The sequence below is a fragment of the Malaclemys terrapin genome, chromosome 6 (assembly GCF_027887155.1).
Source record: "Malaclemys terrapin pileata isolate rMalTer1 chromosome 6, rMalTer1.hap1, whole genome shotgun sequence".
Classification (NCBI taxonomy): domain Eukaryota; kingdom Metazoa; phylum Chordata; order Testudines; family Emydidae; genus Malaclemys; species Malaclemys terrapin.
The window spans coordinates 105,612,970-105,635,827 of NC_071510.1; the positions used below are offsets into that span (position 1 = coordinate 105,612,970).

Consider the following 22,858-nt stretch of genomic DNA (forward strand, 5'->3'; position numbering starts at 1 on the left):
TTTGGCAATTGGGGCTATGGGTGACGAGCTACATTTCTCTGAACCATGGGTAGGGGCTGCAGCAAAGCGAATGGATGTTGAGGGAACATGGGAAATCTGAGAGGGCGAGGCAACTGCCATCCCAGGCTCCAAAGACCCCAACACCTATTACACAGCAGAAAAGCTGCACAGCTGTAACTAACAAGCACTGATTAGATTTTCACATTGTGATGTATTTTTTATTACTATTGGCATTAAACTGAAGGTTATTCAGTGATTTAAATAATCCATTAACATTGCTGTGTAATTGTCAGTTTGGCCCAGAATGAAGCATACACTGCGAGAGGGGCTTGTTGTAGGATTTTGGTCTAGGAGGCTGTGCTGTGCTAATCTGACTAGAATATGGAGCCTTACTGGCAGTGGGGATGTTTGAACATTTTAAAAAGATAAGATCAAAATAATTCGGTGGGAAGACAGTTCCCGCCTTTAGAACCAGCTAACCTGTAATCTTTTGTTAATAGCAACAGCAATGAAATATAAACAAACAGGAACATGTGTTTTACCATAAAGAATATTTTGAAAACTCCCAGCATATTAATAAAAAAATGAAATATACAGGAAGACACTAATTCTGCATCTCAGTTGGCAATCAGCCATTATGGACATTGAGTTAGTGACGTACTTTAATTAGCTATCATTCATATTTTATAATCATGGTTTAGAAAATTTGTTATGCGCTGTTATGAAGCAGGCTTGCATCTTTATGTGTGCGTTTGTATGGTACAAAAGTCGTTATTGCAGCAGAAGCTCTCCATATAGTGTGAAATCACATTATTTATGACATGCTTTTTGTAGTCTGACAAAGTGCTTTCTTCCTGTCTGCACTTTATAAGCAGAAAGAATACAGTATCCATTTACGTCTATTTGCACTGAATACCAGCTTTAAAGAAGAAAACATTAAGGCAAAAATGTACATAATTTCTTATACATAATGATCATTTCAATGGGAGTTAGGCACCTAGCCTGCTTTGGTGATTTAGAAAATCCTATTGGGTACCTATTTGCATTTTTGTGCGTCCATTTACATCTTCAGGCTCCTACGTATCTTTGAAAATATGGCCTTTGGGAAACTGTCTTATTGAAGTCCATGAGATTTAGGCTCTGAAGTGCTTAAGTCACTTTTGAGTGCTTCTAAGTCACTTAGGTCCAGATTCACAAAGGTACTTAGATGCCTAACTGCCCTTTTACGTACCTTGGTCTCAAGGCCGGCTTTAAGCCGATTCAGCCGATTCGGCTGAATTGGGCCCCGCGCCTAAGAGGGCCCCGCAGCTGTCCACTCTGCCTTCAGCTCACTTCCCCCTCCTCCCCTCCCCTCCCCTGAAAGCTCCGCCCCCTGTTCCTCCCCCTCCCCTGCTTCCTGCGAATCAGATGTTCGCGGGAAGTCTGAAAAGGGGCAGGCGGCGGCAGCAACAGGTAAGTGGGAGGGGGTGCGCGGCCCAGTCCGGCCCTGGCCGAGCGGCCCCAGCGGCTCTGGCTCCAGCCCGGCACCGGCCCCGGCCGAGTGCGCTGGCCCCGGCCGAGTGCGCCAGCCCGGCCCCATGGCTCCGGCCCGGCCCTGGTGCCGGCCGAGCACCCCCGGCCCCGGCCCGAGCGGCTCCGGCCCCGGCCAAGCGGCTATAGCTCTGGCTCTGGCTCCGGCCCGGCTCGGGCGCCGGCTCAGGCCCCGGGGCAGCGGCCCCAGTTCCGGCCGAGCACCCCCAGCACGGCCCCACGGCTCGGGCCCCGGGGCGCTGGCCCGGCCCCAACACCTCAGGCCCCAGCCCCGGCGGCTCTGGCTCGGGCCCTGGGCCGAGCGACTCCGGCCTGGCCCCGGCCCCAGCGGCTCCGGCCTGGACCCAAACCCCGCGACCCCAGCCCGACCGGGGCCCGATTCCTGGGGGCGGGGCTTGCCGGCGGCAAGCCCCGCCCCCAGGAATCGGGCCCCGCTCTTGCTAAGGCCGGCCCTGCTTGGTTTCACTGTTGGGCACCACCGACATTCTCAAAAGTGATGCTCAGCTGCTGCCTAAGTCCCTGCTGGTCACCATTTGCAAAGCCACCTAAGTTCTGATGCCACCCCTTAGCTAACAAGTTGCTCGGAGCCCTAGCTCAAGTTGAAGTCCTGATGGCCCAGAAGCGGGATTCTCAAACCAGGTGGTGGAATGCCGGTCTCACCAGCGGGCCCAGGTTGTCTGGGCATGCTCTAAGCGTGCCTAGGGCCTGACGCCTATTTCACTCTGCATCATAAGGGCTGGATGGAGGAGGGGGCGTGAAGGGAGGCAGCCCAACACCTGCACATAAGAGAGCTGGGGGGGGGGGAGGATGGCGGCCAATATGAGCAGATGGGGAATTTTTCAAAACTTTTTTTGGGTGGGGGAGAGAGTATGGATGAGTCTCACCTGGCCTATGAGAGACTTGGGTTCAACTCCCTGCTCCAGGCCTGGCAGAGTAGAGATTTGAATCTCTCGTCCCAGATGAGTGCCCTGGGATATCGTGGAGTGTCTCTGCCTCTGTTTTTTTTTTTTATTAATGGGATGGGAAAACTGGTCACATGCTACCTTCGTGGCTGACCTGGATAAGGCTCCTAACTCCAGGAAGGGGTTCACAGCTGAGGATTCTGAGTGGAGGAAGGTGTCTATCTCAGGCACCAGGTCAGTCACTTTGGTGCCTAAGTTCCCTGCCCTGAAGCCCCTCCTCTTTCCTCTGCATTTCACTCCTGGCTAGTTTAGACATCATGCAGGCCTCTAAGGATCCCTTTCTTAGGTGCCCCGCTGTCCCCAGGGATTGCTGGAGGAGCCTGGGCGCCTGGCCTAGGGCTGAGGGTTACACTAGGCAGCAGGACGCCTAGGGGTGAGGCATTGCAATGGTAAATGGAGCAATACCAAAGTACTGCTGTGGATATGAACCCTCGATGCTTTTGAAAATTTTACTCAATGTGCCTTAAACCGAATGTTCATTTGCATACCACTTAATAAACATTCAGAAAATTTCTCTTATAGCCGGGGAGCAAATTCTGATCCACTTACACTAGTAAGTCTGGAGGAGGGTAACTCCATGGAGTTACTCTGGATTTAAACCAACGTGAGATCAAAAGCTGATACTGTAGTTTGACTCTTTAAGTGTACTCACTAGATAGGGTTTGTTTTGCAAACAGGTTTCTCTACTAACTTAAAATGGATTCACCACTGAAATTCTCAGAAACAGGCATCAGCTATCTTGCTGCTGTGTAAATATTCACAGCTGTGATGCTTAATCCATACAGCTTTTTGAGGACGTTGAGGAAATAGTTACTGCAGATATAACTGATACTGCAAATCCTTACTCAGACAAGCAATCCCATTGATTTCCTCATAGTTTGTTCGGCAAGCTCATTTTCATTAACCAGGCTTATTAGGGTCAGAAGCATCTCTCCAATGCTTCCCTCTCAAACTCAGTTTTGTAAAACCAGAGGAAATCTGAGAGAGTCTCAAAGTCACTTTAACTAACACATGATGGGATTTCCGTATGATTTGACTGCTGCTGAGCTTATTTTGACATTTACAGTTTTAGATCCTATTTTAATAAGCTTTATTCCTGGCAACTCTGTAAAAGAGACCAGTGTTAAGTCCAGATGTTAACCATACAGTGAGCACAAGAGCTATGAATGAAACTCTCATTTTTGAAGCTAGTGAGATGACTTTCACAAGAATACGGTAGTTGGATGAGTAAAGGTTTTCAGAACGAGGCCCCTCATGCAAAAGGAAGACCAGGGGCCTAGTTCCAATCCTGTCTATGCACAGAACATAATGGAATGTCTAAGAGTTATTCTAGCAGGGAAAAATCTTTGCAGAGAAAGCTAAACTTGACAATAAGGATTAGTATCTGGACATGTTAGATTTTAGAAGTTTACAAATAATGTGATTGGCTTCTGCAGCACAAATATTTATGGGCAGACCAACAAGGGCTTTGTTTTTCACAAAACCTAAAAGTTACTCAAAATGAAGCAAATCCCTGACTTACTGTGCACCAACTGGAAGAAAGGCAAACAGGAAAAAAATCAACTATGACAGACATTCTCCAGTCTGGCACTTGATGCTATGTCTATATTTAAAATGCTACAGTGGCACAGCTGTAACACTTCAGCATAGACACTACAGCAATGGGAGGGGTGCTCCCCTCGGCATAGGTAATCCACCTTTCCAATAGGTGGCAGCTAGGTCAATGGAAGAATTCTTCTGTCAACCTAGTGCTGTCTACACCAGGGCGTAGGTTGGCTTTACTACATCTCTTGGGTGTGGATTTTTCACACCCCTGAGAGACGTAGCTATGCTGATGTAACTTTTCAGCGTGAACCAGCTCAGAACAGAACTGAGTGAAGCAGCTGCTGTTGTTCTGTAAAGATCTGGAGTTTGGCTGCAGAGGCCAAAGGTCATCCACCATTTTGCAAGGGAGGTTTCTGGACTGCAAGGGATAGAACAGAGTAAGTGGCAGGCTGCAGCTTACACCACACTATGATGTTAATAAAAATAACTTAATTGTTAAGTACAAGGTCACCTCGCCTTAATAAGAACAGCACAACAATTAGAAAACAGCCAGAGTCTTTACTGTTGCAACAGGGTAACAAACTGATAGTCTGGGGTGTGAGCAGATCCCTGCCAGTGACTTGAGCTGAAATACCTGAGCTTGCCTTGGAGAGCTATACAGGAAAGAAGACCCCAAGCTCGTTTTGGCTGTGATAATTCTGCTGAGATACTATGGTGATCTATGCCTATTAATGCCAAAGGAAAAGGTGACAGCTCGATTAGCAAGGAACAATAAAAGAATTTGCATTGGTGTCAGCAAAATCCTACCAAATATCAGATCCCTCAACATTGCCAGTTGCAGGATTATTGCAGACATCAGCATTGTCAAGGTGCTGGGCATTCCAAGCCCAGGCAGCATCATATTACAGCCACAACATACTCCTGCTGGAGAGAGACGTGTTAGCAGGTGTGACCAGAGAGAACCTGTGGGATATTGTTTATTTCAGTCTTGAATGTAAGTGATTCAGTTGCTTTGAAAAGTGTTTAAAATATATTTACCAGTTTACATATTAACAGTGGACACAGGAATTAAGTAGCTAAAATTGATGTGGTGGAAGGATAAGGATAGGCATCGAATTACATGTACATAGATGCTGGGGGTGCATCAACACCCCCTGGTTTGAAGTGGTTTCCATCATATACAGGGTTTACAGTTTGGTTCCAATGGCTCTCAGCACCCCCACCCCCTCTTCCCCTCCACACACACTTTACAAATTGTTCTAGCAACCCTGGACATGTATATTTCTGACTATGCAAATGATATGTTGTGTAATTTTAGCATGAAGCAACTGAGGTAATGCTTGTATTAAGCCATGCACATGCCCAGTGTGAACTACATGTTTTCAGAAACCTGAGCAAACTCAGTCAGCTGAGTGCTAAGATTAATTGAATGGAGCGCTCTTTGTACTTGACTGCTTATTAAACGTTCTTGACCTGATCTTCAGCTAGTGTAAATTGGCCTGACTCAGTTGAAGTCAATCCTTTTACATTTTGTGAATCTTTTCTTGTTGCACTCCTGTTTTTCAAAATGGAATTATGATTGTTTTCCTCGTATTCCTTGGGGCACAGAAGATGTACACCAAGCGATGCAACTCACTGCTTGACTTGTTTTACAATCCTACCTATTATTTCTCTGTCACTCGCTTTCTCAATGTTTTAACTATTTTACAAGGTGGTTTTTATTTTAATGGGCTAGTTGAAATAGCATCAAAGCTCCTCTTATGTTCACAGAATATTGTTTGAGAAACATCTCATGAGATCTTTGTAGTTTGATACTTTTTTTTTCTTCCATTCTTTGTCAAATCCTGGGCCTTCAGGCTCAAAAGTAATTGGATATTTCTATAGCTATCAAGAATATCCAGAGTTATAATTAATGATGATGAAAATTTTGGAAGAAATATTAAACCTCATGCTTCAGGGCTTAAGCCAATCTCTAACTATTAGAGATCTGGATGAGACCTAATATGGAAGCAGATTATCCCTCATCTGCCTGCTGTTCCTGCACCTTCCTCTGAAACATCTGATTCCAGCCATTGTCAGAGACTGTACATTGGGCTAGATGGTCTTCAGGTCTGATCCAGTTTTGATAATTCCTGTGCTCTGTTGTTATGGTTTCTCCATGTCCAGAGGCTGAAATAAAAGCAGAGAGGAGCTCATTCACTCCTCCGTGGCTGGCTAAGCAGTGCTCCCCATGTCTCCCCCTTTTGATGTGCAGTGAGCATTCCCCTTTCTACTTTCACCACTACCCATGCCTCAATTATGGAAAATTAAGAAGTAGCACAAGTCACCTATCACTTGTTCCCATTGAGGAGTCATCAAATGGTTTGGCTTGTTTTTTGTTTGTACTCAAGATTTCCTTTTCATATTGTATGCATTACTTCACTGCCGTCCTTCACAAATCCATGGCACGCCATTTGCAATAGACCTTTTGCCCATTGTCTTCTAGTCCTGGTAACAGCAGGTTGCAGATGAGTATTTTATGGCAAAGATCCTGTCATGTGATGTTACATGTGTGTCTTAACCCAGGGTAGTCAGGTTTTTTAGTCAAGGTCTAAATTTCTTGGTCAAGGTATAATCAAGGTCCAGATTCCAGAGAAAATAATAAAGATAAGTAAATAAAAATTTTGGGGGGGTCTGTTCAAAAGCAACTGCTAGTCTGGATTTGGCCAGCAGTCTGCCTATTGATTACCCCTCTCTTAATCCTTTTCCTCTGCAACATACATATACAGTCCCGGTTTTACAATTTCTACCCCTGTACATACTGTTAGGAAGGACAATTTACAGTAACTAATGCGGTCACATGAGATTTGGAACATTAAAATGTTGTGCAAGAGATGTTGCTGATGAAATGTCATCTAGCAGGAGGACATGGTACCATTTTATGACATCTGATTTACAGTGCCAAGTAAAGAACATCGGAGGATGACATCCTCTAATGGGTTAGGAAATCTCTGTATAGCATCTAATGATACCATCCCAATCTTGAAACATGACTTGTCAAATCTTTGAATGAGATTGTTAGCCTTATTCTACAGGCACAGCTAAAAATCAAATACTGATGATCCTGTTTACCTTCCCATGGAGGAGCTGAATGGAGGCCTCCTGGAAAGGGTTCCTAATCTGCAGTGCTTTCACACCAGGTGGCTGTGCAAACAGTAGGTGCATACTGTAAGGCACAGAAGCACTAGATGCTCTGATCTCTGGCATTAGACAGCAGAATGTCAGTGGTATGCTTTCGGCCAGCAGTCTCAGCTTGATGGCAGTAATCCAGGTCAATGAGAAATGCCTTTAAGCTTATTTACAGCAGCTAAGAGTGAATATATAGGGCTTAGTTCTCTGTTGCCTTGCACCTGGTGTAGCTACTTACTAAACTAATTGTAAAACATTAACAAATCAGAGTCCTCTCATGAGTGTGAGCTTTTTACACCCACTTTGCAAAGGCATAAATGATGCCACAAAGTGCAAGGGAGTGGGGAATCAGGCATGGAGTATCTACGATTAATTCTTTACTCTCTTCCTAAGGCACTTGATTTCCAGCTATAGGGAAAACAGAATTCTTTTCCATGTACATCTCAGGGTCTGATTTAATCCATTCCCACTCATTCACATGGAGCCCAAATGTTGCAGTGACCTTCCTTCTAACTGAGATGACCCTGTATGAGAGCATCCTTTTGTGGTACATCACCACTAGAGATGTTTCTAATATAAGTATGATAGCTAGAGGCTATTTTGTTTCTGATAACACCTAAAATGTGCTAGGCATGGAGCAAACCTTAAAATAAGACCTAGTTCATGGTAGAAGACCTTCCAGTGTAAAAACACCAGGTAAATAAAGGTCAAGGTGGTGATTGGCCATGTGTTCACAATACAATATTTTAATTTGTTTTCCCCCCTAGATGAATTAACCGCAGTTTCCTATCAACCTTGCTATTGTCTGTCAGCTAGTTTTGTGCAGGTGTCATGATAGAAATGGATCTATAGGAAGGATTTATTCATGGAACCTTTGGGAACCAACTTCAGAAAGGGGAATTATTCCCTGTAGTATCTTACTGATGAGCAGAGTGCTGTCAAGATAAACCCTTTATTATGAACAGTAGCTACGTACAACAATCGAGTAACAAAACTTTCTACAATTCTGTGTAGCTGCAGCCTGCAAATGCCCAGACCTGTGCTTCTTTGTTTTTGCCCCAGCAAGAAATGTGCCATAGTGAACCAAAGTCTGCCTCAAAACTGTACAGGAAGTGTGGCATCACTGGAAGACTTGCTCTATAGCTAGGGCCCTACCAAATTCACAGCCATGAAGAATGCATCACAGACCGTGAAATCTGTTCTCCACCCTGAAATCTGGCTATCGTAGTGGGGTTGAGGTATTGCCAGCCTTCCTTCAGCCCTGCCTTCAGAGTTGCATGGCTGGAGAGTATAGTATGGCAGCTACTGGCTGTGCACCCAGCTCTGAAGGCAGTGCCACTGCCAGCAGTAGCACAGACGTGAGGGTGGCATGGTATGAGGGGGGTCATCACTTTTTGCAGGGGGCAAGGCTGGCTTTAAGGGTGGGCGATGTGAGCAACCACCCAGGGTGCTGTCACAGCCAGCCCTAGGCCCCTTTAGCCCTTAAGGAGGGGCAAGAATGGGAAGTCCCAGCCAGGGGCTCCTACCTTGCGCCAGGCTTCAGCTGCTAGTCCCAGTTGCGCTGGGGAGGGATGAAACTTCCTTCTTCCCAGCACCGGCTGCTCCCAGGGAAAGTCAGACCCACCTCCAGGAACCTCCCCTGGCTACAGGAAGCTCCATGGCTGCTGTCTAAAGATCCAGCTCTGAAGGCAGCACTGCTGCCAGCAGCAATGCGGAAGTAAGGGTGGCAATACCGCATCCCCCCTACTGCAGTGCTTCTCAAAGTCGCTTGTTCAGGGAAAGCCCCTGGCAGTCCGGGCTGGTTTGTTTACCTGCCACGTCCGCAGGTTCGGCTGATTGCGGCTCCCAGTGGCCGCAATTCGCCGTTCCAGGCCAATGGGGGCTGCGGGAAGCGGCGTGGGCCAAGGGTTGTGCTGACCGCCCTTCCTGCAGCCCCCATTGGCCTGGAGCAGTGAACTGCAGCCACTGGGAGCCGCGATCAGCCGAACCTGCGGACACGGCAGGTAAACAAACCGGCCCGGCCCGCCAGGGGCTTTCCCTGAACAAGCGGTGGGCCGACTTTGAGAAGCCCTGCCCTATAATATCTTTGTGACCATCCCCCCAAACCTTCTTTAGAATCGGGACCCCCACAGTTACAACACTGTGAAATTTCAGATTTGAATATCTGAAATCATGAAATGTAAATTTTTTAAAATCCTATGATAGTGAAATTTACCAAAATGGATGTGAATTGGTAGGACCACATCTATAACATGTTCCCTACTTGATCTCTCAATTTCCTTTCACAAGGATCAAGTGAACTACTTGGATTTGCCCTTACTGGCTCAGTGACTGAGAAAATGCACATAGAAATCTAGCCTATGTCTCTTCCTAATACTAGAGAACTCTGTCAATGGCATCCCTAGGCCACCCTATCCCCCGCACTGATACGCCAGTGGTCAGACTCCGTATGAGCATTAAGGTACTGCAGGAATCCTTATTCTTTGTATTAAAGGCTTCCTTGCAGAAGTTTGAAGCTTATACAAACAATCTAAAAATCTTACCTTTAAAAATCTCCTGGAGATGAATTTCAGACTGCAGAGACATAAATGGTATATTTTCACTGCAGTTGGGGTGTGTGATGTCAGCACATGCAGACATACCCAAGATAGTGTTAATCTAGCAAGCTCATGTACTAATAGCGGTGAAGTACCCACCCAAGTAATCACTCAGGATCCTTAGCAGGCTTGCACCTTTCGGAAGCCCTTGCTGTTGGGGCTTCACAGCTATCAGTGCAGGAGCTAACTAGGTTAAAGCTGTCTTGGATATGTCTACAGATGCTACAATCACCTGCCTCAGTTACAGTGTGGCAATACACTAAGAGTCATGGAAAATCCACTTTTAAAGCCAGTGAAAGGGGGATTTGATGCATTTCATACAACCTCATTTAATCCATCCATGCAACCTAGATAAACAAGATGGTAGGCAATCTAACGGCTAAAAATGTGAAAACTTAGCAGCTTCTACTTGGGTTCATTATTGGCCAGTTGTCATCCTGAATTCTGCAAACCTCATCTTTTTTACAAGGGATTTGAACTAGCTTAAAAAAACCACAAACTATTATCCATGTTAAGTGCGCATGTAAATCTCACATGTAACTTAAGCCCACCAAAAAACCAAGCATAATTTCCAGAGGTTCTAGAGCACCTGCAGCTCCACTGAAAGTCAATTAGAGAACATGTGGTTCTACCAAAAATGTGAATACATTTAATCTAGTTTTTATTTTTTTAAATCATTTCATTTATCTATTTGAAATTGTGCATCGTGCTTCAAAAAACCCCATAGAGGTCAGTTTATAAGAGTATTTGCCATATTCCCTTTATTCAGAATGTAAAATATGTTAGTTTTAAAGTTACTGTGGCAATCAAATATCCAGCTCTTAAAAGTGCCCACTGTACTGTAGTCCACAGCATAATATCAGTACTGTATTGTAGTAGGGAGCAATGTGAGTTATATCCTTAAGGTCATTTAAAGATTTAATAGAATATGTTACAGTGGTAGAAAAGGAAAGAGGCCTAATTCAATAAAGTCCATAGTGAAGCTAAAAATATACATCCAAGACAGCCCTGGATTAGGAAAGGACTGTACTGTCTGTAATAGTGGTAAAATTGGATGCATAATCCATGGATGCAAAATGTCCCTTTGCAACAATAGATCCAGTAATTGGCAAGAAAGGAAGTTTTTTGTGAGGAAACCGTATAATCCGAAGCAATGTATTTTAAGGGAAATTTCTCTCCATAGTACAAACACTAGTAAGGACTGTTGCTATTCATGAAAGGAAATCAAACAAATAGCAGCTCAGGGCTAAGGGGGTGTCTTTCATTTGATATTTTTAAGAGTACGAAGGCTGTCATCCTGGGTCATATCTTAAATAGGGTTTTATGTGTATCTGTGTGAAGAAGGGAGGATAGTAACAAATCAATAGAGGCTTTAAGAGGAAAATTCTATCACATGACATTCTGCCCTTCAAGGCTGTCTTGTCAGTGGGAGCATCAGGGTTCTGAACAAGAATTATGATAGGAAGGCACTAGGATTGGTAAGATGCCATTTCTTATGCTCAGCAGAACAAAGCCACTTTGGGTCATCATAGCTTAATGCTACTCTCGAAGGTATAAGCTCAAAACGCAAGCACTGCTGATTGCCCCAAGAAGTATAACATGGGTGCTGATGATATTTTTGGCTTGGATGTGCTGGTGCTACAGTAAAACATACCCTAAATGGTTGCTGGCTCATGAATTTTATGCTTACCAGTGGATATCCTCCTTGCTATATTTTCCCTGCCACAGACCAGTCATATTTTATATGCTATTCCTTGAACGAGGAGAAGAGAAAATAACTAATATGGTACTTTGCTGTGTGAGACTACTACTTAACCAGACTGTCAAATCTGATAAAGATTTTTTCCCCCGATACATCTAAACAAGCAGCATTGAGCTTTAACAGAGAAAGGAAAAATAACAAGCTCAGGTTTGTTTGCTCTTCTCAAAAAGGATGCATGCCACAAGGTTCACAAAGATTTGGGAAAGATCCTCATTAAAGGAGCTATGCTGATTTGTGCCTGCTGAGGATCTGGCCCCTTGTGGTTAATTTTGAAGGGGAGTTGTATTTGGGCCCCTAAATTCAGATCTGGGTAATCTGTAATGCACTGAAAAAAAGTATTAAGGAATGTGATGCACTTTAATTTTCATATCAAACATTCAGTTAAATCTTCATATGCTGTGCTGAAATTTTGATATTTTAGGCTAGAAGGGGCCATTATGATCTCCTATCTGACCTTCATAACACAAGCAAAGGAATTTCACCCAGTTATTTCCTGTATCAAGCCCATGACTATTGGTTGACACTAGATCATCTTTTAGAAAGATAGACAATCCTAATTTAAAGGCTTCTGGTGAAGGAGAATCCACCACATCCATTGGTACAATAGAATCTCAGAGTTATGAACACCAGAGTTACAAACTGACCAGTCAACCACACACCTCATTTGGAACCAGAAGTATGCACTCAGGCCACGCATATGCGCATGCACGCACCCACCCGCGTGCGCGCGCACACACACACATTCAAAGCAGTATTAAGTCAGTGTTCAGTTGTAGACTTTTGAAAGAACCACCATAACGTTTTGTTCAGAGTCACGAACAACCTCCATTTCCGAGGTGTTTGTAATTGAGGTTCTACTGTAAATTATTCCAATAGTTAACTACTCTGTGTTAGAAATTTGAGCATTGTTTCTAATCTGAATTTCTCTAGCTTCAGCTTGCAGTCCTTCATGGAAAATCTACTTGTCTTTTACAAGTGTGGGGCACTTTTCAGTGGCATAAATATGCGTTAAACTCCTCTGGGAATTAGGCTTCTATCTTGTTCCCTCATAAGGAGCACCTGCTTTGTTAATGTACTAGCACAGCATGCAATCTCTAATGAGCTGATTCAACATGCCGATTAGTCAGTTCCACATTGATTCTGTGTTAAGGCCTAATCCTGCTGTCCTTGGTCAGTTAACTGACATTAAAGGACATTCGCCTGAGTAAAGAATGTAGAATAGGGTTCTTAATGTGGAGCCCACATTTGGTGAAATTACCATTCTGTGCTGAAGCACCCAACAAGGGCTTGCCTCTGAAATAATCTCCCATCATGCTTTCATTTATCTGTACAAGTTCTAAACTGAAATCTGTCTGGGGGTGGTGGGTTGACTGGGAAGAGGTGGGAGGGTATGTACACTCAGTGATGTCTTTTTAACTTTGTAAAATTTCATAGAAAACACTGCAACACTTCCTCCTACACAAATAATTACAAGAGACTAACAAAATTATCAAAGGAGAAGGGGAAACCTGCTGTTAGGAGGGCTGTATGTGGTTATATTGCCTTTTTTAAAAAAACTGCCTCAGCAGTTGGCTCATGAAACCTATAGTTGTAGCACGTGCACCCTATTTGGAGAGTTATAAATACAAAGGAGAATCTCAGCTTGCTCTCTTTTATTTATTAACTTGTTTAAAAAGGAAGTTTCTAGCCCTCTTCCTTACAAAGGTAACCCTGAAAATGTGATATAAGCTGATTTAGGGTTCAAGGAAACAAGTAACTGAACTTTGCTTCTGCAGTAGGAATTGGGACAGACCTAAAGACACTCCTCCCAATCTGTCTGTTTTGCATGCATGCACCCACACACTTTTTAGGTAAATTAAGTGTAAATTAAGCAGCGAACCGCGGCCACTGGGAGCCGCGATCAGCCGAACCTGCGGACGTGGCAGGTAAACAAACCAGCCCGGCCCGCCAGAGGCGGCGGAACAAGTTTGGGAACCACTGGTCTAACCTGTTCTCAAAAACCTCCAGTGACGTAGATTCCACAACCTCTCTAAGAAGTTTGTTCCACTGCTTAACTGCCCTTACAGTTAGGGAGATTTTCCTAATGTCCAATCTAAACTTCCCTTGCTGCAATTTAAGCCCATTGCTTTTTGTCCTATCCTCAGAGGTTAATGAGAACAATGTTTCACCATCCTCCCTGTAACAGGCTTTTATGTACTTGAAAACTGTTACCATGTCCCCCCTCAGTCTTCTGTTCTCCAGACTAAACAAACCCAATTTTTTCAATCTTCTTGCCACCGTTACTTAGCCTCTCGCCTAAAGTGGGCGGGGGCTGAGGCTAGGGTGGGCCTGCCACCTGCCCGGGACTCGGCGTGACTTGGGCCAGTGCTGGGGCTGCCCATCCAGCCCGGGGCTAGGACGGGGCAGCTGGGACTTGAGCTGGCTGGGGCAGGACTCCTCCAGCCATGGTGGGGAGCTCAGGGGCTCCAGCAGGGGAGGGGCGGGGCCTGGGGTGGAAGGGGCAGGGCCAAGGCTAGGAGTGAGCTTCCCCAAATGGGGGGTTCACACATCGCCCATGGGGAGACCCTATCCTGGGAAGCAGTGACACTGAAAAGATTTGGGGGTTATGGTGTCAGAAAATGCGTCAGACCTGTGTATCCTACTTGTGCCTTGCTATGGCTTGTGAATCTTGAGAACATTACTGAGGATGTGATGGAGTCTGTCACTGCTTTGAAGAAGTATTTCATTTCAGGATAACTATTGTAGGAGGCAGTCACCAGACCCCCATTAAGCAAGAGGATCTAAGCATTTGCCGAGGGGCAGTGATGGGGGAGAGACATACCAAAGTCCATTTATGCTTGCCCTTTTTATGGATGATGGGACAATGCTGGGAGCCAGGAAACAGTAGGTTGGCAATATTTCAGTAAAACTCTAGGGAACTAAAGAAACAACTTCTAAACTGAAATACATTCTCCCTTAGGGTCCTTTTTCCACCATTGAGTCCAATTATTTTTTAAATGGGGGAGTATAGTCCTCCAGGGATTCTATAAATATGTTGATAACTAGGCTGCATATTCCTAGTTGTCCTGTTAAAAGAATTCACTATAGAAAGCTAAGACCGTTTCCTTAATGAAAGTACCAGAAGCTTTTTGCCTGCAAGCTAGATGTTACTGTACACTTCACTCTTGAATATCTAAATAATGCTTGACTACCTGTAAGTACATCAAAGCTTAATGTCTTAGTGGTTGAAATTGACCACTTTATTTTTTTAACTGTGCATGCTGCAGACTCTTTAAGCATCATTTGCAATTACTTCTAAAGCTGAGAGGCCAGCAACAAAAACATACACAGGGTGACTGCATGCTAAAAAGGAGTTTGGCTGAGTGGAAATCCAGTGAGTAAGCATTTTATTTTTCAAGTTTCTTTCTGACTAGCTATTTTGGAATGAGAATTATGAAAACATGTTACCACTGCTGAGTACATAAAATTGGAGTGACTGATTAAGAGCTGTAAATGTAGGAACGGAAGCCAATCCTTGACGAGACTGATTGCGGGGGAACTGAGTGATTGTAGTGAAAAAAGGTATAAAAAGTTGGCAGAGCAGTGAGAAGCTGTGTGTGTGTGTGTGTGTGTGTGTGTGAGAGAGAGAGAGAGAGAGAGAGAGAGAGAGAGAGATGGAAATAGGGTGAGTCAATATAAAAAAAGAGTTTGTTCTGAGTGAAAGATAAAGAGTGAGTGTCAGATCTTCTCCTTTGCAACTTAAAAAGCCTACCAGTGAGCCCTGCACTGACCTGCTGCCACTCCATCACCTAACCCTTCTTGGAGGCAGCCTGTGGCAGAATATATGTTGCAGGAAAATTCGATATGGTCTAATGGATATGATAGTGGGCTAACAATAGGATGTGGTTTCTGTTCCTGGGTCTCCTGCTGTGTGACTCTGGGCAAGTCACTTTGCTTCTCTGCCTCCCGCCCGCCGTCCATCTTGTCGGTTTAAATTGTAAGCTCTTTGTAGCAGAGATTCTCTTGCTAGCTGTTACTTACCTATATAATGGGGCTCAATATCGGTTGGGGCCTCTAGGCACTATTGTGATACAAATTATAAGGGTGCAGATCAGCAGTCTTCCATGTGCAGGAAGTTGTCTTCAGGGCTCTTGCAGTTACTAATCTAACTACATGAACATAATACATCCCAAAGGTCTTGAAAGGAAATTGGAGCATCTCAGAGAACCTGTAGCAAGTCTGGGGATTCCTGGTCCTTAAAGTGCAGTTGAAGAATAGGTGACTAGTCCAAGACCACACAGCAAGTCAGTGATAGAACAAGGATTAGAACTCAGGGAATGGCAGGTTTCCAGTCCTATGCTCTGTCCATTGAACTGTGTTTCCACATTCTGCCTCCGGGAATCCAAATATACTTCCTTGAAGCATGGGACACTAAAGGGGAGGATGAGCAAGACAGAGAAAGATTGTATTTTTAAATCTATCATTGTTTCAACTAATGTACCCCAGAGAAACCTTACTTCAGAAATGGCATCCTTCCTTCAGTTATGGAAGCCAGTGTCACAGTTGATAGAACACTGACAGACAATTGTCCCTAAAAACCCACTTTCTAGTGGAAGGAGGGGGAGGCGGATTCCTCACCCACCTAGGTAAGCTTTACAATAGAACGGAACCCAGTTTGCTATATAATAAAGGTGATGGTTGTAAGAGATCCTCTCATCATCAGGAATATTGACAATTAGATGTGATGGCACGAGGACCATAAAATAACTTTTCTACCAGGTGCAAAGATGTTGGAATCTCAAAGTCATATGAGTAGATTTGTAAAGGTAACAGGCCAAGATGAAGACAGAGAAATTTTGATGTTGACAAGTGCATGATCAATCATATTGGAAGGAACTGTTCAAATTACTTATACCTATGGATGTTATGAGTCAGTTATAATCTCCAACTAGGAAGAATTTTTATATCATCATGGTCAGCTCCAGATATGATCACATCTGTTCAATACATAGTGTCAATCAGCAAACCAAACAGTAGTTTGATTTCATTTGTCTTTGGATACCTTTTAATGAATTCCTCCTGTCCAATCTGCACAACATGACATAATGTCTCTAAACTTATGGCACTCTCCTCTCCTGTTGTCCCTGCCCCCAAAAGTCCCAGCTCACTGGACTCCGGCCTGTGCATAAAGATACTAAAATTACAAAAATTACTTTTCTAAATTTCCCTGGCTGAAAATATTCAGAAGTTTGCCAGATGTTAAATGAATCTCCCCCTCCTCCTCTGTATTGTCTGTGGTTACTTTACAAAAGTTAAATTGTGTATATTGACAAGTTTTAGTCCTGTGCGATGAGACTTTTGTGCTGTTCCTCTTGACTCTAGTAATTTAAATAATGACTGTTTTATACTGACCAATAATGACTGTTTTATACTAAAGAAGTATGGATTGGATGAATGAACTATAAGGTGGATTAAAAACCTGGCTAGATTGTTGGGCTCAACAGGTAGTGATCAACAGCTCGATGTCTAGTTGGCAGCCGGTATCAAGCGGAGTGCCCCAGGGTTCGGTCCTGGGGTCGGTTTTGTTCAACATCTTTATTACTGATCTGGATGATGGGATTAATTGCAGCCTCAGTAAATTCGCAGATGACACTGAGCTGGGGGGAGAGGTAGATACGCTGGAGGGTAGGGATAGGGTCCAGAATGATCTAGACAAATTGGAGGATTGGGCCAAAAGAAATCTGATGGGGGTTCAACAAGGACAAGTGCAGAGTCCTGCACTTAGGAAGGAAGACTCCCATGCACCGCTACAGGCTGGGGACTGACTGGCTAAGCAGAAAAGGTCCTGGGGATTACAGTGGACGAGAAGCTGGATAAGAGTCAGCAGTGTGCCCTTGTTGCCAAGAAGGACAACGGCATATTGGGCTGTATTAGTAGGAGCATTGCCAACAGATCGAGGCAAGTGATTATTCCCCTCTATTCGGCACTGGTGAGGCCACACCTGGAGTATTGTGTCCAGTTTTGGTCCCCCCACTACGGAAGGGATGTGGACAAATTGGAGAGAGTCCAGCGGGGGGCAGCAAAACAATTAGGGGGCCGGGGCACATAACTTACAAGGAGAAGCTGAGGGAACTGGGGTTATTTAGGCTGAAGAAGAGAAGACTGAGGGGGGATTTGATAGCAGCCTTCAACTACCTGAAAGGGGGTTCCAAAGAGGATGGAGCTAAGCTGGTCTCAGTGGAGGTAGATGACAGAACAAGAAGCAATGGTCTCAAGTTGCAGTGGGGGTGGTCTAGGTTGGACATTAGGAAACACTATTTCACTAGGAGGGTGGTGAAACACTGGAATGTGTTTCCTCAGGTGGTGGTGGAATCTCCATCCTTAGAGGTTTTTAAGGCCCGGATTGACAAAGCCCTGGCTGGGATGATTTAGTTGGCGTTGGTCTTGCTTTGAGCAGGGGGCTGGAATAGATGACCTCCTGAGGTCTCTTGTAACCCTAATATTCTATGATTCCATGACCAGGTGTATTTTGGGAGTTGTATGCCTTCCTCTGAAACATCAGGCTACTGGAGGCAACCTAGCAGACTAACTAGACCAGTGGTTTTCAAACTGTGGGTTGCGGAATATAAGGCACTGGGTTGTGGCGGCTCTGGTCAGCATCACCGACCAGGCTGTTAAGAGTCCCGTCAGTGGTGCTGCCTAGCTAAGGCAGGCTAGTCCGTACTTATCCCAACACTGCGCTGCGACCCAGAAGTGGCCAGTAGCAGGTCCGGCTCCTATGTGGGGGAGGGCATGGGGCTCCACGCACCGACTCCGCACTCCCATTGGCCAGTTCCTGGCCAATGGGAGCCTGGGGGGGGCAGTGCCTGTGGGCAAGAGCCACATGGAGCTGCTTGCGCACCTCCGCCTAGGAGCTGGACTTGCTGCTGGCCACTTCTGGGGTGTAGCGTGGTCTGTGGTGCCAGGACAGGCTGGAAGCCTGCCTTAGCACTCCTGCTGCGCCGCTGATCAGGAGCCGCCCGAGGTAAGTCCGCAGCCCAACCCTGCACCCCAATCCCCTGCCTCAAGCCTGAGCCCCTCCAAAACCAGAGCCCCTTCTTGCACCCCAAGTCCCTCATCCCTGCCCTCACCCCAGAGCCTGCAACCCCAGCCCAGAGCCCTGACCCCCCTCCCACGCCCTGAACCCCTCATTCCCGGCCCCACCCCGCAGCCCTCTGCCCCAGCCCTGAGCCCCTCCCACACCCCGAGCCCCTCATCCCCACTCCACTGGGTCGCGGGCATCAACAATTTTCTTCAACTGGGTCGCCAGAAAAAAAGTTTGAAAATCACTGAACTAGACCATTGGTCTGTTCCTAACTTCCCACAAATTTGGGGCTTAATCCTGCAATCAGCTGCTACTGTAGATATCCTTACTTCCATACAGAATCCTACTGAAATCAAAGGGACCTTTTTTTAGATTAAGGATATACATGGTAGTAAATGTTCACATGATCCATTCCAGGATAGTATCAATAACCTAAGCCTAGTCTTAAATAAGAGGTTTGCTTTGATCTCTACATTCATACATACTAACCTGAGCAGAACCTTTAATGTCATTCCATTTATTTTTCCTGTAATATGTTGAAACACGAGTCACTGCTCAAATTGGTGGTACCCATTTGATTTAGCATTAAAATTCTGTATGCAGATCTAGTCTATTAGGCTATCTCTGTGTAACCACATACATCTCTATGATCTAACCAGCTGTGCAAGGAATATGGTATCAAGGCACTTGTCAGAAAAAAGTTAATCACAGCTCACAATTTATTTAAAATAAAATGCAGTTGAAGGAGGCAGTTAAGATCATAAGGAAAAACAATGGGACTTTCAAGGAGTTGTTTAGTAGGGGTGGTTTTAATAATGGATGAGGGTATTTTTTGAAATAAACAAAGATGAATTCAACCAAAGTTTGAGATGGGCAGTAATGACTTTCTTTTTTCCATGTAAAGAAGAAAACATTTCATCTGTCATTGCAATGTGTAAGGTTCATCATGGTTTAGCTAATGTGGTATACAGAAATGAGCAGATTGGGGGACTTCTTTAACCTTGATATGTTGTTTGCCACAGCTTTTGTGCTTTCAAAGTCATTGATACTTAGGCGCTGATGAAAATCCCACCCTTGATGCTAGGAATTTGAATTACTTAGAGCCTAGTTTTATGTTCCTAAAAGCTCCTGAGGGTTACATCTGGCCACCTACAGAGGTCCCCTTCCTCAATACCTTCTGGGTTTTTTGTTTTGTTTTGTATCTCTTTTCTCTGAAACATGAAAGATAGCCACAGCTGGAGATGGGACATTGAATGGGGAGGTCCAGAGGTGGCATTGAGCATTCTCTCTCTCTCTCAGGTGGTTGGCTGGCTGGTTCTTGCTCACATGTCCAGGATTTAACTGATCACCATGTGTGGGGTCAGGAAGGAATTTTCCCCTAGGTCAGATTGGCAGTGACCTTTGGGGATTTTTCAGTTTCATCTCCAGTGCACGGCTGCAGGTCACTTGCTGGGATTATCTGGGTATATCTCACTGATTCTTTTCCCTGCCATTGTGGGGACCTCAGGCACTGGTACACCTTGGTCCCTCTGATTGATTCTCTGTCTGTGGCACATAACTCCAGTCTTCTGTGGGCTGTAATACTTTGGTCTCATTTCAGTTGTTGGGTCCAGTGTGCAGTTGCTGGGTGGAGTTGATGGCCTGTGATATAAGGAGGTCTGACTACAGGCTAGTTGATCTGGTGGCCTCTTCTCGCCTGAAACTTTATGACTCTGGTGCTGCAGCCCATTCCAGGCACAAAAGTCCCATTGACTTCAAAGAGATTTGCACAAAATGCAGGATAGGTCTGGTTACAAGCCCTTTTCACTCTGATGAATTTCACCCACAGAGTTGCCTGTTGTGCTTGGGCTCCATAAACCCATCCCAGGCAAGGTAATGGGATGCAGTCTGACAGTAGGAAAGAGGGGTAAAATTTTTGTTCATTTTGTGATGAAGAACCAAAAGCTAATGGTAGTTGTCACCGTATAGGGTTGCCAACTTTCTAATCTCACAAAACCAAACACCCTTGCCTCGCCCCTGCCCTGCCTCTTCTCTGAGGCCCTGCTCAGTGCCTCCCCTCCTCCCTCTGTCACTCCCCCAGGGCTTTGGAGCGGAGCCCGGAGCTGGAGCGCGGAGCAGCTCCAGAGCAGTGGAGCTGCAGGTTTTTGCCTGGAGCTGGAGCAAAGCCAGAGCACAGCTCCAAAGCCCTGCTCTCCCCCACCCTCATTCACTCACTCACTCATTTTCACTGGGTTGGGAAGGGGTTGGGATGCAGGAGGAGGTGAGGGCTCTGGCTGGGGGTGCAGGCTCTGGGTGGACCCAGAAATGAGGGGTTCAGGGTGCAGGAAGGTGCTCTGGGCTGGGGCAGGGGATTGGGGTGCGGGCTCTGGGGTGGGTCTGGGTCTGAGGGATTTGGGATGCAGGAGGGGGCTTCAGGCTGGGGGGTAGAGCCAAGGGGTTTGGAGTATGGGAGGGGGTTCTGGGCTGAGGCAGGGGGTTGAAATGTGGGAGGGGGTATGGGCTCTGGGCTAGGGGCGAGAAATGAGCGGTTTAAGGTGCAGGAGGGGGCTCTGGGCTGGGTAGGGGTTTGGGTGTGGGAAAGGGTGTGAGGAGTGGGCTTTGGGAGGGAGTTTGGGTGCTGGAGGGGGCTCAGGGATGGGGCAGGGGGTTGGGATGTGGGAGGGGGTGCAGGGAGCAGGCTCTGGGCAGCGCTTACCTTGGGGGGGCTCCCCGGAAGTGGCAACATCTCTGTAGGTGTAGGGGCAGCCAGGAGGCTCTGCGCGATGCACACTGCTTCCACCCACAGGTGCCGCCCCTGCAGCTCCCTGGCCAATGGGAGCTGCAGAGTTGGCGCATAGGGTGGGGTCAGTGTGCGTGGAGCCCTCCTGGCCGTTCCTCCGCCTAGGAGCCAGAGGGAGGAGGAATGCTGCGTGGTTGAGGAAGAGGCGGGGCCAGGGCGGGGATTTGGGGAGGGAGCCAATGGGGGAAGAAGAGGGCGGAGCCGGGGTGTGTGTGTGGGGGGGGGGGCCAAGAGTCCCTCCGGGAGGGCAAAATTTCTTGTTTGTCCACTGTCCCGACCAAACATCGATCGGGACACAGTACAAAGAAGCAAATATCGGGACAGTCCCGATAAAATCGGGACGTCTGGTCACCCTACTTACAGGTCAGGCAGTTCCATGACATATGTGCTCTGCCATCTGTCCTTCATCTGAATTGCGGATTCTTATTTGCACCTTTGCCTACATGCTGTCTGAGGGGTCTTAAGGGATGACATGCAGACATCCTTGTTTACACCTCCTTTATTATTTCTAAAGAGCTAGCCTGTGGATGTTTCTCAGACCCACAACATGTTTGAGTTACAAACTCAGAGCAAAATTTCATAACTCCACACGCAGCGTCAATATACACATTGTAACAAGATGATCATATTTATCAGATTACAACTTTTCCAGTGATACCTCACAAGGCATACTTTATACAATATTTCACAATTTTGTAACAGTGGTGACCACATTAGTGTAGACTGTCACCTTTCCCTTTAGACTGCATCACAGTACTTAAGGATGAAAAAGACCTATTAGATCACGTGCTTCTCCTTGCAATGCAAGATCTATAGTCCCCTTATAGAAAACCTATTAGACATTAACACCCTTAACTGTAGTTGCAATTTTCATACAAAGTGGCTGCAGACTACACAAAATAAGTGAATATTGCAAGATAAAGGCAAATCCTTGAAACTAAGGAAAATGTGCAGTGCAAAGTGGAGGTGTTGTTGACCTTTTTTGGTAGTGCAAATTTTAAAAAATGTGCAATGCAATTAACCTCAGCTCACCAAAAGATACCCTACAATTCATCCTTGTTCAAAGTACACAATGAACCTCCTCATTCGAAGCAATGGAATACAGAGTCTGCATCAGCTATAACTATTAAACTATCATTCTTACACTGTTTCTCCCATGAGTGCAAAGATTTGGGATATAATTTTCAAAAGTAACTGGTTTAGGATCCGGATTGAAAGTCAGTGGGACTTAGGTGTTTTTGAAAATGGTATCTATGCTCCTAAGTCACTTAAGGGCTATTGAAAACTTTCGCTTTTGTAAAATTTCAAGGATATGTATTTTTGCTCATCACAAAGGTCCTGGTCCAGCTAACCATTAGTCATGTGAACATACTGATTGGGCCTAATTCTCTTCTCATTTACATAGGTATTACACACTTCTGCAAGTTGACTGACTTATGGAGTTACTCCTGA

At 45.5% G+C, this 22,858-nt stretch overlaps 1 protein-coding gene across 1 annotated transcript in view; it reads left to right on the forward strand.

Moving 5' to 3' along the window:
• PLCXD3 (phosphatidylinositol specific phospholipase C X domain containing 3) overlaps positions 1–22,858 on the forward strand; it is a 144,649-nt gene that overhangs the window by 69,578 nt on the left and 52,213 nt on the right. The window lies entirely within an intron of this gene.